Source organism: Babylonia areolata, chromosome 6 (genome assembly GCF_041734735.1).
Source record: "Babylonia areolata isolate BAREFJ2019XMU chromosome 6, ASM4173473v1, whole genome shotgun sequence".
Taxonomy (NCBI): Eukaryota; Metazoa; Mollusca; class Gastropoda; order Neogastropoda; family Buccinidae; genus Babylonia; species Babylonia areolata.
In genome coordinates this window covers 4,745,827-4,764,684 of record NC_134881.1, presented here as the reverse complement: position 1 = coordinate 4,764,684, position 18,858 = coordinate 4,745,827, and the positions used below count along the sequence as shown (strand labels likewise).

The following is an 18,858-nucleotide window of genomic DNA, read 5'->3' as shown; positions in this document are numbered from 1 at the left end:
TCACTTTTTTCATCCTTTTTCTCTCTCGATTCCTTATTTCCAGTTGTGTTTGCAGTCCCTTTCTCGCCTTTTGTTTTTTCTTATATATATATATATATATGTGTGTGTGTGTGTGTGTGTGTGTGTGTGTGTGTGTGTGTGTGTGTTTTCGAATCTAAAATTACAGTTTGTTGGGTTGAAAAAATGCTCTTCAGTTCCCCTTTCTTTTTTTTTTTTTTCAGACTTTAGCTTTGTTACATGAATTTGCTTAACTACAGGCACATGTTACTCCCTTCCTGGCAGAATGTATGAACGCGCACGTGTGTGTGTGTGTGTGTGTGCGCATGTGTGTATGAGTGTGCGTGCGTGTGTGTATGTGTTGACGTGCGTGTGTGTATGTGTTGAAGTGAGTGTTACCTGCATGGAAGAATTCTGAAGGGAGTAACACCACAAAGCTAATCCACGCAACACTTCAAACGTCTTGGCAGTGAAATAAACAAGTGAAAAATGGGCTCCAGACGCAACTTTTCTTGGCACATTTTCGCATTGTCACCAATTTGGGGTTTCCTTTTACAGACAGGGTGCTTGCCCCCCACTCCCCCCCTCCCCCCCCTCTCTCTCTCCCCCACTTTCTCCCTCTCTTTCTCTTTCTTCGCCACCCCCCCCCCCTCTATCTCTCTCTTCGCCCTCCCCCCCCTCCCCCCCCCTCTCTCTCTTCAGTTAATGTCTCTGTTTCCGTTTGTGTCTTATGTGTGGCCGTATCTCTTTTATTTTCTGCATCTCCCTTTCTCTGTTTTTTTTTTCTTTTCTTCTGTTTCTCTGTGTCCTTTTCTTCCCTTCTGTCTCGTCTCCCTCGCCATTTCTTCCCCCCACCTCCCTCACACACCCCCCCCCTCCGCCCGGCTCCCCCGCTCCCACCTCCGCTTCCCTTAACATCCAAATCTTCGTTTTGATGTTTACTTCTATACTTTTTGAAGGATTGCTGCAAACTTCGTTTTCTATTTTTCAAAAATTATCTTTCTGTTCTTCTTTTCTTTTCTTTTTTCTCCGCTTTTCCTTCTTTGCTCCACTGTGGGCGACGGGATAATAACAGCAGTGGTTTATGTTTAACCGTCGTTAATTAAGATTTTTTTCTTGTCTTGTTTCTTTCTTGTCGTGTGTGTGTGTGTGTGTGTGTGTGTGTGTGTGTGTGTGTGTGTGCACGCGCGCGCGCGTGTGTGTGTGCTGGTTCTGCAGACTTTTTGTGAAACAGAGTGGTGCCATCTTCAGAGTTTATCCCTTTTTTTTTGTTTGGATGGTTTCCTTGACTGCAAGCAGTACCTTGTATAAAGATGACTTAAAAGTTCAAATGTTTACAGAAAGAATATTCACGCTTCATGTATATGCTCGCGCACGCCTTTGTACCCATGCATGTGTGCGTGTGCATGTGAATGAATGGTTCAGTGGGTGGATACCATAAAATGTTTGCTACTCCTTGCTTCGTGTTTTCAACGGTGTTTTCATCCTTTTGTTTTTACCAGAGAAGGTATTCGGAAAGACATCTGTGGCGACAGAAATATAACTGTCTTCAGAGAACTGCAAATGAATTTTCTGATATGTGAACATATATGTGGGCATGTATGTGCGCGCGTCTGTGTGTCTGTGTGAGTGGGTGGGGTGTGTGGGAGGTAGAAAGAAGGAAAGAAAGAAAAGAAGAAAAAAACTTAAGAAAGAAGTAAAGAAGAAAAAATAATACAGGAAAGAAATAAAGAACAAGGAGATGCTCGAAGAACTGGCCATCACACTGGCCACAACAGAACAGGATGATCCGCAACAGACTCAAACACGGTATTTTCTGCTGTCTAATCAGTCAGGACCATTGTCCACTCCACCACCTGAACAGTATTCTTGACACCCCCTTCTCTGTCTGTGTCTGCCCATACCTCATCATCATTCAGGCCCCACGCCCTCATTCAGTAGTCTCCCATCTCCATTCCTCTGACGTCATGCCCGTCTGCATACCCCTCTCCACCCCCACTCCGCACACACACTCTGATACTGCAGTCTGTGTACAGAGGATAGCTAATTGGGCAAAGTGGAGTGCTAGGGCCACCATCTCTGGATGCCATGAGCTATAATTAGGCTCAAAGACGAAACTGTTGAGTGATGCGGTCGCAAGAATAAGGGTGTGTATAGAGAAATTGTATTTGGTCTTTCTTGTCTTTTCTTTATTTGGGTAATATTTTCTATCTCCGAAAAAAATCTTCCTTTTCTTATCGTTCTTATTTTCCTTTCTCTCTCTTTTTTTTCTTTCTTCTTCTTTGATTTTCTGACTACCCCCTTGAGTCGTCATTAGCATTTACGTCTCTGTGGACTCACCCACTTACAGGCATCACAGTCGTGTGTGTGTGTGTGTGTGCCATTTTTGTCAGTGTGTCTTGTTAAGTGTGTGGGTGATATGTCGTTTAATGGTTTTGTTTGCTGGCTTGAGTACCTACTTGACTTTCAAGTGCCCTTTGGTGCAGGTATGCTTGTAAGTAAGTTTAAGTATTAGGTTTCGTTGTTGTTTTTGTTGTTGTGGTGGTAGTGGTTTTTTTTTGGTTTTTTTTTGTCGATGTTGATGCTGTTGTTGTTTGCAAGGAATAAAACCCCAAATGGTCATCTAACCGACACGCCCCGAACGTGTACACAGACACATACTAAGATGCTTGTTAGTCTGTCACTTGGAAAGACTAAGAGCAAGAAATTCAGAATGTTTGGTCTGAACATAGGGTTTGTCATTTTCTTACGATACAAGAATCACACACGTAGTGGGGTAACAGCAAGTTAAGAACATACAATGTGTTAGGAAGACACCAGCTTCTAACACGTCGACAATAAACGGTTCTGGACAGGTGTTGTCGGAAACAAGAAGCCAGCTAAGTACAGTTGTTCATTCTCTATTGACGACCATAATTATTTCTGGCTATTGCTACTGTTGTACGTGGCAAATGGCTCATATGCCTACAAATGATTGGATGGACACTGTCGGTGGCTCAGGTGCTTCACACTGTAAACATGTCCTCTTTAACACCAGCTGTCTCCGTGTTTGTCTGTCTGGCCAGGGCAAAGCTTTAACATTTGTATTTTCTCAGCGACTGTAAATGGTAAAGAAACTAGATATGGAGGGTGATAAAAGAAAACAGTGACACAATTGACAAAATGAGGGAAAAATCACCGGACAAGAACTTTGGTATTGTGTAGGTATCCTCCTTTTTCCATCCCTTCTACCTCAGAAAGCAAACAGCGATCACGCGAAAAATGAAAGTAAGACAAGACGTGTATATTTCCGGAAACCCTGTGGGAGTACATGAAAATGCTACAAATTTCAAGTAAACTAATACACGCATGCATTTGACATTGTGCTCACAATCAGTTACAGTGGTCATCCCAGCTGGTCATTTGAGAGGTGCTAGGGCTACAGCATGAACAACAGTGCCACCACACTTGTTAAAACATATAAATCACCACATATCACGTGAACGAATGAGTGGGGATCAGAGGGACTAGTTAGTCGTGTCCAGAAAAGGAAAAGAAAAATTGTGCAGGCTCCCAAGGCCTGATTGGCGTGTTGGGTCTATATGTCGGTCAAGAATTTGATCCTCTTTTTTTTTCCCCTTTATTTAAGAAGCAGGTGTGTGTTGTTCATGGACCAGTCCGCACGCTTTGACGTTACTTTGAAACAAAACCTGAACTGACTCATCTGCTGCTGATGTTGCGACTCGCTTCGGCAATGGCAATAGTTCGAGGCTTCTGAGGAAGTTGTAGATACACAACCACATAAACTGACCTTCTTGTTTTTAATCTTAGGTGTTTCATCTGATTTAGTTCCAATCACCCCACGGTATCTGTCATAGAATTCCTTGCCTCTCTGGCTTCTCTTTCTTTTGGCTGCATTTTATCATCTTATTGCATATGAAGATAAAGACCACTGCCAGTGTGTTAAGGAAATTCACAAGCGCACATCCAACTTACAGCCTTAAATTGATGAGACATGCATGTTTGGAAACATACACTGGATTCACGTTGACGTGCACACACAGACATACACACCCGCAATGAACCATGTACACACACACACACACACACACACACACACACACACACACACACATCTCCTGCCCATTCTATCTGTGCTTGCTGTCCGCCTTTTCATGCACCACTATTCTCTCCAGCTCCTCAGAACCCTTCATTATTCCACACGTCCGTTTCCCCTTTACCCACGTCTGGGCCTCCTCCTCCTCCCCAGCCTTTTACTGCCCCACCCCCTAACCCATCCAGCCCCCTCCCCTCCTCCTCCCCAGCCTTTTACTGCCCCACCCCCTAACCCATCCAGCCCCCCCTCCCCTCCTCCTCTCTAGCCTTTTACTGCCCCACCCCCTGAACCATCCACCCCTCCCCTCCTCCTCCCCAGCCTTTTACTGCCCCATCCCCTAACCCATCCCCAACCCCCTCCCCCTCCTCCTCCCCAGCCTTATACCTTATACTGCCCCATCCCCTAACCCCTCCAGCCCCCTCACCTCCTCCTCCCCAGCCTTTTACTGCCCCCCCCCCCAACCCATCCAACCCCCCCCCTCCTCTCCAGCCTTTTACTGCCCCCCCCCCAACCCATTCAACCCCCCCCCTCCTCCCCAGCCTTTTACTGCCCCCCCCCCCAACCCATCCAACCCCCCCCCTTCTCCTCCCCAGCCTTTTACTGCCCCACCCCCTAACCCATCCAGCCCCTCCCCTCCTCCTCCCCAGCCTTTTACTGCCCCCCCCCAACCCATCCAACCCCCCTCCCCTCCTCCTCCCCAGCCTTTTACTGCCCCCCCCCCCCCAACCCATCCAACCCCCCCCCCTCCTCCTCCCCAGCCTTTTACTGCCCCACCCCCTAACCCATCCAGCCCCTCCCCTCCTCCTCCCCAGCCTTTTACTGCCCCCCCCCCCAACCCATCCAACCCCCCCCCCCCTCCTCCTCCCTAGCCTTTTACTGCCCCATCCCCTAACCCATCCCCAACCCCCTCCTCCTCCTCCTCACCAGCCTTATACTGCCCCACCCCCTGAACCATCCACCCCCTCCCCTCCTCCTCCCCAGCCTTTTACTGCCCCACCCCCCCCAACCCATCCACCCCCTCCCCTCCTCCTCCCCAGCCTTTTACTGCCCCACCCCCCCTAACCCATCCAGCCCCTCCCCTCCTCCTCCCTAGCCTTTTACTGCCCCCCCCCCCCAACCCATCCAGCCCCTCCCCTCCTCCTCCCTAGCCTTTTACTGCCCCACCCCCTAACCCATCCAGCCCCCTCCCCTCCTCCTCCTCACCAGCCTTATACTGCCCCACCCCCTGAACCATCCACCCCCTCCCCTCCTCCTCCCCAGCCTTTTACTGCCCCACCCCCTAACCCATCCAGCCCCTCCCCTCCTCCTCCCTAGCCTTTTACTGCCCCACCCCCTAACCCATCCAGCCCCTCCCCTCCTCCTCCCTAGCCTTTTACTGCCCCACCCCCTAACCCATCCAGCCCCTCCCCTCCTCCTCCCCAGCCTTTTACTGCCCCACCCCCTAACCCATCCAGCCCCCTCCCCTCCTCCTCCTCCCCAGCCTTTTACTGCCCCACCCCCTAACCCATCCCCAACCCCCTCCTCCTCCTCATCCCCAGCCTTATACCTTATACTGCCCCATCCCCTAACCCATCCAGCCCCCTCCCCTCCTCCTCCCCAGCCTTTTACTGCCCCCCCCCCCAACCCATCCAACCCCCCCCCTCCTCCCCAGCCTTTTACTGCCCCCCCCCCCCCCTAACCCATCCAACCCCCCCTCCTCCCCAGCCTTTTACTGCCCCCCCCCCCCCAACCCATCCAACCCCCCCCCCTCCTCCCCAGCCTTTTATTGCCCCCCCCCCCCCACCCACCCATCCAACCCCCCCTCCTCCCCAGCCTTCTATTGCCCCCCCCCCCCCCCTAACCCATCCAACCCCCCCCTCCTCCCCAGCCTTTTACTGCCCCACCCCCTGAACTATCCACCCCCTACCCTCCTCCTCCTCCCCAGCCTTTTACTGCCCCACCCCCTGAACTATCCACCCCCTACCCTCCTCCTCCTCCCCAGCCTTTTTCTGCCCCACCCCCTAACCCATCCAGCCCCCTCCCCTCCTCCTCCTCCCCAGCCTTTTACTGCCCCACCCATGAACCATCCACCCCCTCCCCTCCTCCTCCCCAGCCTTTTACTGCCCCACCCCCTAACCCATCCAGCCCCCTCCCCTCCTCCACGTCCTGTCTCGCCTCTCTCCTTTCATCTCCGTGTCTTCCTGATCACACCTCCTTCCACTTCTCTTGCAGTTCTTCAGTTGCGTTGCTGTTTCTGAGGCGAAACAAATGAAAAAGCGGAACTCTCGGCCTCTCTCTATCTTTCTCTGTCTCTGTGTGTCTGTCTGTCTCTGTCTCTCTGTCTCTGTCTCTCACTCTCTCACTCTCTCTTTCTCTCTCCACCCCCCCCCCCACCCTTCCGACCCCCCTCCACTGTCTTAAGACAATCTGATGAAGTGGGATGGACTATATGTGATCGATCACAAGACCAATGAACAATGCAGTGATAAAAATCCTACACAACGTCACCACCTCAGTCCACGCCATCCAAACTCAACCTTTTCTTTTCACCTTTGATGTCTTTTGAAATTATTTTTGGACGCAAATAAACGGATCATTTTTCGTTTTTGTATCATAGAAAACGTCAGTTTGTGAATCAGTTACGTGAAAACGTGCTATTTAACTTGTGATATCTTTTCATTAAAAGATTTTTATTGGATATTCACTGGCTTGTGTTGTTACCGCCCGAATCTGATTTCTTTTGTCCTTATATTTGAATGTTTGTACCTTTGGGAATAGTACAGATGTTATGATACAAATGGTCGATCGCAATGTGTTTTCGTTTGTAAAACTATCCTACGTTCCATATTACCCCAACACTCCTCAGCAGCAGCAGCAACATCAACAACATCAACAACAACAACAACAAACACACACACACACACACACACACACACACATACACACACACACACACACACACACACACACACACACACACACACACACACACTCACAATTATTTTCCCTTCTCTTTTTCTCTTCGTCGTCCCTTCCTTTCCCTTTCTTTTGTTTTCCTTTCTTGTCTTCTGATTCTTCTACACCCTCTCCATTTGTCTTCTTCTTGTATTCATTCTAATTATCTTCTTCTTGTTCGTTTTTCTGCTTTTCACGTATTGCTTTTCTTTCCTTCTGGTTCCCTTTGCACCTCATCGTCACCTGTCTAAAGGGCGGTTGGTGTTGTTTTTTTGCCCTATCCGCGACCGTTAAAAGAAACACATCTGATCATTAACGCATGAAAAGTACCTGCATCACCACCACTCTGCTATGTAAATGGTTTAAACATTACCGTGATTTGTCCCGATTGGATGCTGTCTTCCAAGACTTTTTATTTTCCTTGGGGGGTGGGGGTGAAAAAAAGACAAAGAAAGGGTAAAGAATGTACACGTACGCCTACGCACATACGCGCGCGAGCAAGCAAGCACACACACACACACACACACACACACACACACACACACACACACTGAGTCCTGGCTGTTCACAGATAGAAATGTCACCGCTGCAGCAGTCTTAGAGTTTAGTGGGATAAATAATAGCAATCTGAGGCGTTGATGGAATGTTAAAAAAGTACGAGGGAGAGCCTACAGTCCGAAATGCAAATTGTGATTTCCAGCACTAGTCTTGACATTTTGTGAATGAAGTTCAGAGCAAAATCTGTTGCTTACGCAACACCTAAGTGGGACGATGCACAAACATAGAAGGAACACGAATAGCAGTTTAATGTTCCTTGGCGACAAAGAGTTCGCCGTACCTCGAAATGAAATCTGCCGAAAGAAAAACAAGCGTGGAGTCAGAAAAGCCGTTTAGCGGGAAAGGAGGTGAGGGTGTGGGGGTGGTGGTGGGGGGGTTGAGGAACGGGGGATGGGTAGGTGTGGCGGGGGTTGGTAGTTGGAGGAGGTATTGGAGGAAGGTATAGGATGCATTTGAGAATAAATCATTTGAACGAAGTTTTCAGACACTTTCCCATGGGAAGAAAGCTGCATTGACCCACGAAATACCGTTGCAAACGAAAACAGCGTACAAAATAATTAGTCCAAGAAACGCGAGGTGCGAATGATGGAGCAAAAGCAGGAAAGAAAGCTATTGTTTGATCCAGGCAGGTGAGCAGAACAAACCGTAAAGTGTGACAAGGAGGGGATACCTTAGTCATCTCAACAACATTGTGACAACACAGTGGTTGTTCAAAAGAACGGGAAATGTGTCACCTTTATGGTAAGATGGAAACAGTCTGCAAAACGATGTGAAGTCAATGCTGTCATTTTTGAAATGGAAAGTTTAATTTTTTGTACGCCCAAAAGATATCCTGTCCACGGAGATAAAGATGTCAGTTCTGGTATCGTGCAGAAATAAAGCTTGAATGGCATTTATTGCGATAGGGTGTGCTCATTTTGCTTCGAAGTACGAATGCTTTCAGATAATTAGGTGTTGTTGTTTTTTTGCTTTTTTTTGTTGTTGTTGTTGTTGTTGTTGTTTTTAGAGAGAGTTGCAAATGGCGGAAAGGAACATGAGACTATTTCATGCAATTGAATAACACCAATTCATCCATACACGCTCCAAGCAGACACGAACAGCTGTAAACAACACTTAGGCACAAGCATGATCTATCACCACGATCCAATCCAACCACTACATTTACAAAAAAAACTTCAGTGGTCGAGGAGGTCAATAGACAGGACGATCATAAATGTAGGCTGGACAAGACTTTGAGAAGAAATTGGGCAATGTATGCTCTTTCCGCCTTAAAAACGTGTACAAAACGTGTATCAGCTATCATGATGATGGATTCTCCCGTCGGTCCGACGGATGAGTAGGCAGGCAGGCTATCATCTGAAAGAGTTATCATCAGCTCTTAGTCGGTACTAATGCGAGGGCGCAAAATCGTGAGAAGCAATCTGATCGAACAGTGACCTTACTTATTTCGTTTTTCTGAATCGTGACGCGTCAGCCCAGTCTGTCCAGTGGCGCAGTTCTCTTTGCAGACATCTGCTGCTGACGTGTGTTGCTTCAAAACAGTTGGTTTTTTATGTTCATGTTTTTTTTCTGCAGATAGTCACGTCCATACCCACCTCGGGTGATGCTGGTTCTCTCTCTCTCTCTCTCTCTCTCTCTCTCTCTCTCTCTGTAGCATCTTTCAAAAAATCGCATCAAAAATATCTGATGCAACAAATGTAATTAGTACCAGCAAAATCAAAGCATATGATGAGATCCTAGTAAGCAAACGTATTTTGATTAATTGTTCTCCAACAGTGTGTAAGCAAGGAAAATCGGCGAGTGTAAGTATGCGTGTGTATCTCTGTGTACTTGTGTGTTCGAGATTATGTGTATGATGCCTGTGTGTGCACACACGTGTGTGTTTGAAGATTTTCATGTGGCAGTGTTTTGTATGATTTTCATGTTTCCATAATTGTAGTCTTTGATTCATCCATTTATGTAACTATTAGTATCTATTTGGTTTGTTCTATGTCATTTATTATTCATACTTATTTCATTTATTACAATGTGTGTATGTGTGTGTGTGCGTGTGTGAGGGCATGGTGTAAAGAAGCTTCCAGCTTTTCCATTTTACCCTCAGTAAAACATTTGTCATTTGTCATTTGTCTCTCTCGCGCGCGCTTTCCGTTGCTGTGGTGTATCGTGGTTCAAAATAGTTAATTATCATTTTTTCATACCCCGATTGTCCTAATGGCTGTAAATGCTTTTGACAATAAGTCATCATCATCATGATAATCATCTCTGTGTGTGTGTGTGTGTGTGAGAGAGAGAGAAAGAGAGAGTGAGCGTGTGGGGTGGGGGTGGGGGGGAGGGGGGGGATCTTGCCTGGAGGTTGCGTAGAAGGAAGTCACCAACGCCATCAGAATGACAATGCTGGTGAGGAAGACGGCAAGAATGCCTTTTTTTCTCAATGTATCGCGTGTCCGGGCAAATGGAACTTACACGAAAACCACCACGGATCTCAGCCAGCTGAGACAGGGTGCCAGCACCTTGTTTCCAGTTACAAGACATGACAAAACAAGACAAATTCTTTATCAACGAGGGCAGGTTGATATGGAACAAACGAATGACTTACTCTGTCTTACCCACTGTGTGTGTGTGTACGTGTGTGCTTGTGTGTGTGTGTGTGTGTGTGTGTGTGTGTGTGTGTGTACATTCAGCCCTCGCGCGAAAGAGGGACTAAAGTGGAACAAGCAAATCGTGAACAAAAGAAATACAATGAAAACGTCTGTCGATACAAACCAACCTTTCTACTTCCCGATCATCCTGTCTCTTATTCCTCCACTTCAGTCCCATTCAGACCAGATAAGAAAAAATAAGAAAAAAAAAGAAAAGAAAAAGCATGTTAACATTACAGTTTGATACAGTGTCTTCTCTTTGAATGCCAGGTGGTGGGAGACAGGGAAGCGGTTAAGGGGCTAAAAGGCCAGGGCGAAATTGTGTGATAAGAGGAACAGTGAGAAAGTCCGGGTCACTGGACCTTTTCGTGAGAAGCTTCACTGAACACAGGTCACAGAAACGGGGTAGTGTGTCGATTAGTGGACAGTTTTGATGGACAATTGACGTCTCTCTCTGTCTGGTTGCAACAATGTGTGCGAATGTGTGTGTGCGTCTATTCTTTCTTCGGTTTAAACGTCTCATTGACGAGAAATGAGAAAGAAAGAGGCTGAGACAGTGAGGAAAACAGAGAGAGTCGCGCGCGCGTGCTCACGTGTGTGTGTGTGTGTGTGTGTGTGTGTGTGTATGTAGGGGGGTGGGGGTGGGTCTGTTGGTACTTTGGGGCTACATCGGGGGCAGGAGGGGATGGGGGTGGGTCTGTTGGTACTTTGGGGCTACATCGGGGGCAGGAGGGGATGGGGGTGGGTCTGTTGGTACTTTGGGGCTACATCGGGGGCAGGAGGGGATGGGGGTGGGTCTGTTGGTACTTTGGGGCTACATCGGGGGCAGGAGGGGATGGGGGTGGGTCTGTTGGTACTTTGGGGCTACATCGGGGGCAGGAGGGGATGGGGGTGGGTCTGTTGGTACTTTGGGGCTACATCGGGGGCAGGAGGGGATGGGGGTGGGTCTGTTGGTACTTTGGGGCTACATCGGGGGCAGGAGGGGATGGGGGTGGGTCTGTTGGTACTTTGGGGCTACATCGGGGGCAGGGGGGATGGGGGTGGGTCTGTTGGTACTTTGGGGCTACATCGGGGGCAGGAGGGAGGGGATGGGGGTGGGTCTGTTGGTACTTTGGGGCTACATCGGGGGCAGGGGGGGATGGGGGTGGGTCTGTTGGTACTTTGGGGCTACATCGGGGGCAGGAGCGGAGGGGATGGGGGTGGGTCTATTGGTACTTTGGGGCTACATCGGGGGCAGGAGCGGAGGGGATGGGGGTGGGTCTGTTGGTACTTTGGGGCTACATCGGGAGCAGGAGCGGAGGGGATGGGGGTGGGTCTGTTGGTACTTTGGGGCTACATCGGGAGCAGGAGCGGAGGGGATGGGGGTGGGTCTATTGGTACTTTGGGGCTACATCGGGGGCAGGAGCGGAGGGGATGGGGGTGGGTCTGTTGGTACTTTGGGGCTACATCGGGGGCAGGAGGGGATGGGGGTGGGTCTGTTGGTACTTTGGGGCTACATCGGGGGCAGGAGTGGAGGGGATGGGGGTGGGTCTGTTGGTACTTTGGGACTACATCGGGGGCAGGAGCGGAGGGGATGGGGGTGGGTCTATTGGTACTTTGGGGCTACATCGGGGGCAGGAGTGGAGGGGATGGGGGTGGGTCTATTGGTACTTTGGGGCTACATCGGGGGCAGGAGCGGAGGGGATGGGGGTGGGTCTATTGGTACTTTGGGGCTACATCGGGGGCAGGAGCGGAGGGGATGGGGGTGGGTCTGTTGGTACTTTGGGGCTACATCGGGGGCAGGAGCGGAGGGGATGGGGGTGGGTCTATTGGTACTTTGGGGCTACATCGGGGGCAGGAGTGGAGGGGATGGGGGTGGGTCTGTTGGTACTTTGGGGCTACATCGGGGGCAGGAGCGGAGGGGATGGGGGTGGGTCTATTGGTACTTTGGGGCTACATCGGGGGCAGGAGTGGAGGGGATGGGGGTGGGTCTGTTGGTACTTTGGGTCTACATCGGGGGCAGGAGGGGATGGGGGTGGGTCTGTTGGTACTTTGGGGCTACATCGGGGGCAGGAGTGGAGGGGATGGGGGTGGGTCTGTTGGTACTTTGGGGCTACATCGGGGGTAGGAGGGGATGGGGGTGGGTCTGTTGGTACTTTGGGGCTACATCGGGGGCAGGAGGGGGATGGGGGTGGGTCTGTTGGTACTTTGGGGCTACATCGGGAGCAGGAGCGGAGGGGATGGAGGTGGATCTCTTGGTACTTTGGGGCTACATCGGGGGCAGGAGCGGAGGGGATGGGGGTGGGTCTGTTGGTACTTTGGGGCTACATCGGGGGCAGGAGGGGATGGGGGTGGGTCTATTGGTACTTTGGGGCTACATCGGGAGCAGGAGCGGAGGGGATGGGGGTGGGTCTGTTGGTACTTTGGGGCTACATCGGGGGCAGGAGTGGAGGGATGGGGGTGGGTCTGTTGGTACTTTGGGGCTACATCGGGAGCAGGAGCGGAGAGGTAAACGAAGCGAGAGATTCTGTGTGTGAGATCAGTGATCGATATAAACACACCCATTCACACAGTCACGGGCAACAAAGCACGAAAACGACAACAACAACAATAACAACAACAACAACAACAACAACAACATTCTGATTTTCATTTCCAGTCGCAGGCACTCAGATGCCGGTGTTCATATCCGTCGGTGGTTGTCAGCCTTGCAGGAAGTTCTATGTGCTGCCTTTCCCGTGCGCTGTGGTCGTGAACAACAGGGGACGAACTCGTTCGGTTCCTGGATGTTTTCAGCATGACTTCCCTTCGTGATGTGGCTTTTTGTCCTTCATTGTTATCTTGGCTTTATTGGTCATCCCACCCACCCCCCTCCTGTCTCGATAGCTCCCGCTTACCCCTTCTATCACAGCTTCCCGACTTGTGTGTGTGTGTGTGTGTGTGTGTGTGTGTGTGTGTGTGTGTGCACCCACGTACATGTATATACATTTTTGTCATAAATGCAAGAGTTAGGATTATATATACGTATATGTTTATGTATGTATTTGTGTGTATTTTTGTGAATATCTTTTTTTCTCTCTTTGCCCTAAGAGCTGTATGTAAAGAAGCATATGCATGCTTATATTCACTTCCCTCATTGAAAAAAAGTTCGTTCATTCTCTCTCTCTCTCTCTCTCTCTCTCTCTCTCTCTCTCTCTCTCTCTCTCTCTCTCTCTCTCTGTCTGTCTGTCTGTCTGTTTGTCTCTATGTATATATAGGTGGCGATCGAGTATCTTCGAAACAGGATTTGTGTTAAGTGGAAGAAGATTGCTGTACACAATAACACCAAGTGTTCTTTCAGAGTTTGAAAATGGTGTTAATATATCATCCACATCCTCCACATATTATGATCTCTTTTATATGAACATTTCTAGTTATGTTTCCATTGAACTGAAGCTGGATTGTGTTCACCCAAAACTCTGAACAGTATGACTTTATATTGCTGTTAGAGCCGCGTTGTTCCTAAGTCAGTTCATGTAATTTAAACTCAGAGCCGTCTAGGAAAAAATAATAGTTTACGAAAAAAAAGAAGAAAAAAAAGAAAGAAAAGAGATCATGGCAAAATTCTGCAGAAAAATCCACTTTGACAAGAAAAATCAAACACACGTGCAGGCAGAAAAATAATAATGAAAATGGGTGGGGCTGCACTGTAAATGATAATTTAAGTGGGTGGTGCTGCACTGTAAATGATAATCAAAGTGGGTGGGGCTGCACTGTAAATAATAATCAAAGTGGGTGGGGCTGCACTGTAAATAATAATCAAAGTGGGTGGGGCTGCACTGTAAATGATAATCAAAGTGGGTGGGGCTGCACTGTAAATAATAATCAAAGTGGGTGGGGCTGCACTGTAAATAATAATCAAAGTGGGTGGGGCTGCACTGTAAATAATAATCAAAGTGGGTGGGGCTGCACTGTAAATGATAATCAAAATGGGTGGTGCTGCACTGTAAATGATAATCAAAGTGGGTGGTGCAGCACTGTAAATAATAATCAAAGTGGGTGGGGCTGCTCTGGAGCGACGCGCTTACTTTGGGGAAAGCACACAGAGAAGTATTGTGACAAAGAGTAATACGGTCAACACACATACAATGCAACGTGATACAATTCCTTTTACGAGAACGCTGAAATTATACAAGCGTAATTCAACACTGATCTTTATTAAAATTTTAGCTTTTTGTGTTACATTAAACAATAAACATACGAGTAAAGACTATACATAAATGAATAGAACTTGGGAGAATGTGTTAACTCTCTCTCTCTCTCTCTTTATATATATATATATATATATATGTGTGTGTGTGTGTGTGTGTGTGTGTGTGTGTGTGTGTGTGTGGCACTCGCCCTCACATTCGCACTCGCACTCGCCTTAAGCAGCTGTTCTGTTCTGTTTATGGAGGTTGATCTGGAACATAGCACGAAATCTGTGCAGCTGATTTTGTGATTTTACCTGACAAATCCGAATCCAGCAACAGAGATCTGGCGGGAAGAAAGGGTAGGAAGGGGTGTGAGGTGGAACAGGGCAGTGTAACTTAATGCTGGTTCTCAAGAATGACGATTGGCGTCTTTACACGAGTTAACTGGTGAATTAGCTCAGTCATAGGGACACACAGAGAGGCAGAGAGAGAGAGAGAGAGAGGGGGGGGGGGGGTAGGGGAAGAGAAAGAGACAGGCAGGCAAAGAGAGGGAGAGAGAGAGAGAGGCAGGCAGGCACACACACACACACACACACACACACACAACACACACACACACACTGGGGGCAGGGGGCGGGGGGGGGGGGGGGGGGGGGGGGGGGGGGAGCGGGAGAATGGGATTCATCCTTTCGACGGTCATATTACAGCATTGATGCGTTTTTCTTCCTCACCCAGTCTCTGCTTTGAAGAGGGTTACAATTATCATAAATGCCAAAATCATGCAATATACACTGGAAGCAATGATGCAAATAAATTACAGAAATAAACAAGACGGCTTAGATGGATGAGAATGATAGAAGGGAAAAGAAACAGAGTGTTCTTTACTTTCTGGATTATGTGAAATGACGGCATCTGAGAAGAGTAGATGCATTAGAATGGTGGAAAGGCGGAGAGAGTTGTTTTCTTTACTTTCTGTGATTATGGATGAGAAATGACCCGGCATCTGAAGAAGCGGGAGCAAAAGGCTCATTCAGAATTGCTACACGCTGTCATCTCGTGCTCGCTCTAAATGAAGGTCTTATCCCATATATGCAGAAATTTTATATTTTAATGTAAATGCCTGGAAAGTGTTTTTTTCAATGGGTAGGGATTTTAGCGCACACACAAATATGAAGAAATACGTTTTCTGGTCAAAATCCTTAGGTTCATTCTGATAAGTAAAACAAAATAAACGCAAGTAAATTCACTGATAGAATAAAAGGACAAATAATCCTTTGTTGTAAAATGAAACGACAGACAACTCATTTCTGTTGATAAGTATCAGGTCTCTGTTGTATAACCAACAAAGTGAAAATAACCACCCGAAAACAATAAGACACCTCGAGGTTCTCTCGTGTATATGTCAGAATGACTTGTCCACACCCATATGGCTCACACATGAAGATACAGGGGCTTAATATCATCAGTCACTGGGTTTGGAAGTCTTTGAAACGCTTGTCAGGGACCCCGGTGTTACAGTTCAGACATTTGTGTTTTCAAACCACAAAGAGAGCATCACTGTTGAGCAGGCTAAGGAACAACCAGATGATCCAGCCTGTGGAAACGCTATGCATCTGGTACATGATTGTCCAGGGACACAGGACCACGACACCTTGACCTGGGGACATCAGAACGGGATCGGGAACGGAGGAGGAACACCTTGGCCTCTGTAAGCCGGAAAGCCAGCTGATCCAGACTGGCATGTGTGGAGACTTCAGTCTGCTTGTGCAATGGCTATGCCTGCTGACTGGACATATCCAGACCATGAATGGAGAAAGGCCGCCGCCACTTCTTGCTGTGGACAGCCACTCTCTGTACTTTTCCACAGTCCGGTTCATCTTGTTCACTCCTTCGTCTTGTTACAGTGTTTGACGAGGAATGGCTTAGTCACATTTCTTCTCTGAACTGGACAAATTTCATTCTGTGTTCAGTGGGTGGATGCTGTCTTTGTTGGAGACGACATTGACGATGGAAGTATATATCGAAGTATATTGCAGAGATCAAGAACAAATTAACTCTGATGAAAAGTGGATTTGTGCGAAGGTACATGTGTGTGTGTTCGTTTATGAACTCTGAAAATTTTAAACGCCAGCTAGTAGTCCTTCACAAAATTATTGGTTGTTTTAGTAATTTAGACGTTATTGCGTGGAATCGATCCTGTCTGACAGTGGGAATGGTGGGACAGAAGGGGGGTTGGGTGGGGAGGAGGGGGAGTGCGTAGGGGAAAGCTGGGTGGATGTAGTTTTTCAAACGATAAAACAATCAACGCAAACTGATGGGAAGTAATGGAGAGAGGTGTGCTTGGGAATGGAATGGTGAAAGCGAACCCAGATTTCACTCTAGAGAGGGGAGAGGCGTTGAGAGGAATGTAAAGGCTGTGCAATGCAAGTAGGGAGGAAAGCCCGTAACTCTCTCTCTCTCTCTCTCTCTCTCTCTCTGCATTTAGCTCACAACACATCAGAATCGCTTGTAGTAGTCGTGGTCAACAAACATAGCGATATATAAGGCAAACATACCGATTTTTCTTTCTGTTATCAAATCCTTCCCATCAATTTGCATTATAGAAACAAACAAACAAAAACTGAAAAAGTATAATGCCGTGTGCAGCATGAGGCGTGGATCGAATCAGAACATTTCCCACAGCCACAAGTCGACCACGGACATAATGGATCTCACACAGAACAAACAGAGACAGAAGATTCTTAAGCAAATGTGTCGAGTTTCTGCTGTCAGTGCACACACACACACACACACACACACACACACACACACACACAGAACTTACCTGAAAGCAAACGTGTCATGGACAAGCAGAAGAGGAGGAAGAAAGCACTTTGCTCCGAGCTGGAATACAGTGGGGACCACATCGGAAAGCTCACACGTGTCTGCAGTACCTCTCCCAGCTCTCACCACTTCCTCTGCGGTGGATGGTCAGTCAGGTCTGCCTGACTCAGTCGCTAGCTAGTTAGTTGTCTTGCTCAGTCACAGCTGTGTCCTTACAGTTCACCTCTTCATTCACTGGTGTACAAATTAAACCAGACTACCCTTCAGCGTCATCAGAACGAAACAGCTGCGGGTATCTAAGTTATTGTGACAGTTTGCTGTGTTCTCATTCCTTTAGGAGTGCTAGGCGTCTGTTTCAGAATTTTTTTAAAAATAACTAGAAGACATTGACCTTGACAACCACTCTTCTCGACCGCAGTTTTATGATAAACAGTCGCTCTTTTTCTTTCCTTCTTTCCGATTATATTGCTGAGAGATGTACAGCGTTCGCTCTCTTCTTCGAAGTATATCAACTCCTAGGAAGGAAACCAAGAATCTGCAAATGCTGTTCAGAAAAAAAGGGTGTAAAGAATGTGTTGCTCGTGTAAGAGCTCTAAAGAAAGTGTGCAAAGTAAATATTTTGGATTGTCCTCAAAACATCAGTGCTTATTCAGAGAAAAAAAAGTGATTCGAAAATAAGGGAGACTCAATTTGATTCGAGAACACATTCTGCTGTAATAATATTACACTTTTTATTCTCATGTTTAGATAACGTTTCGGTTCAAAAACATTATATTCTATGTCATTATATTTATTCAAGCGTACATACCCAAGGTAAATGAACCCAGTTTGACTTAAAGAATAAACATCAGGTAGCCTGGTCGTTGGCAGCCTTGTCGCGACATATTTCAGTTGTTGCTGTCAGTGTTCTAGGTCTGACCATCGTGTTGGGTTTATGCGAAGGTCACACACATGCTTTTTTTTTTTTTTTTTTTTTGGTTATGCTCTTATTGTTATACAGTAGATGTGGTGTAACGCATATGGTTCAGTCCATACGTTTTGGCACCTCCTTGAAATGGAAACGAAAACTTGCGGAAAATGGACCAGGAATTATCTCCACACTGGAAAAACTATACTTTATAAAGCTGTTGAATGAAACATAGTTGCAGCGAAGTATTACCATGTAAAGTAGTTCCATGTTACCATTCCAGACTGATTTAAAACATTCACCAGACAAAACAAGAATGCAAACACGGTTAGTACAGTAAACAAAACTTGGGAGAAGGGCTGGAGGTGGGTGAGGGGGTGGGGGGACTGGAGAGGAGTGAAGAAATATAAACTATAAGCAAACAAAACAGGTTTGATATACGAAATACACCCAGCATAACAGAGTAGACATTTTGCCCCCTTTTAAATCTCAATCTCAGTTCCAGAATCAAAATAATGACCCATCCAAACATCTGTTAGCCACAACGCGCCTATAACCCGATCAACGCAGTTTGTCCATTTGTTCCTTAATTTAAGGCGAGTCCAGGTTATCTTTAGAAATCAGCTTAAAGTTTTTCACTGGTACTGGCAACAAAGAGACACAAAGCTACCTAAAACCCTGTCTTCTCTGCACAACTGTCCAGCTCAGTGAAGGAGCACAACGGCGGCAGGTGCACTCAACGTGGCAGGTGGT

The 18,858-nt window shown here is 47.5% G+C and overlaps 1 long non-coding RNA gene across 1 annotated transcript in view; it reads right to left on the bottom strand.

Annotated features, from left to right (window-relative positions):
• The window catches only part of LOC143283208 (uncharacterized), a 52,683-nt gene extending 35,378 nt beyond the window's left edge, over window positions 1-17,305 (bottom strand). The window contains exon 1 of the long non-coding RNA XR_013055373.1: window positions 17,200-17,305. This is a non-coding gene — a long non-coding RNA (uncharacterized LOC143283208). The remainder of the gene's footprint in view (window positions 1-17,199) is intronic.
• Window positions 17,306-18,858: the final 1,553 nt, after the last annotated feature.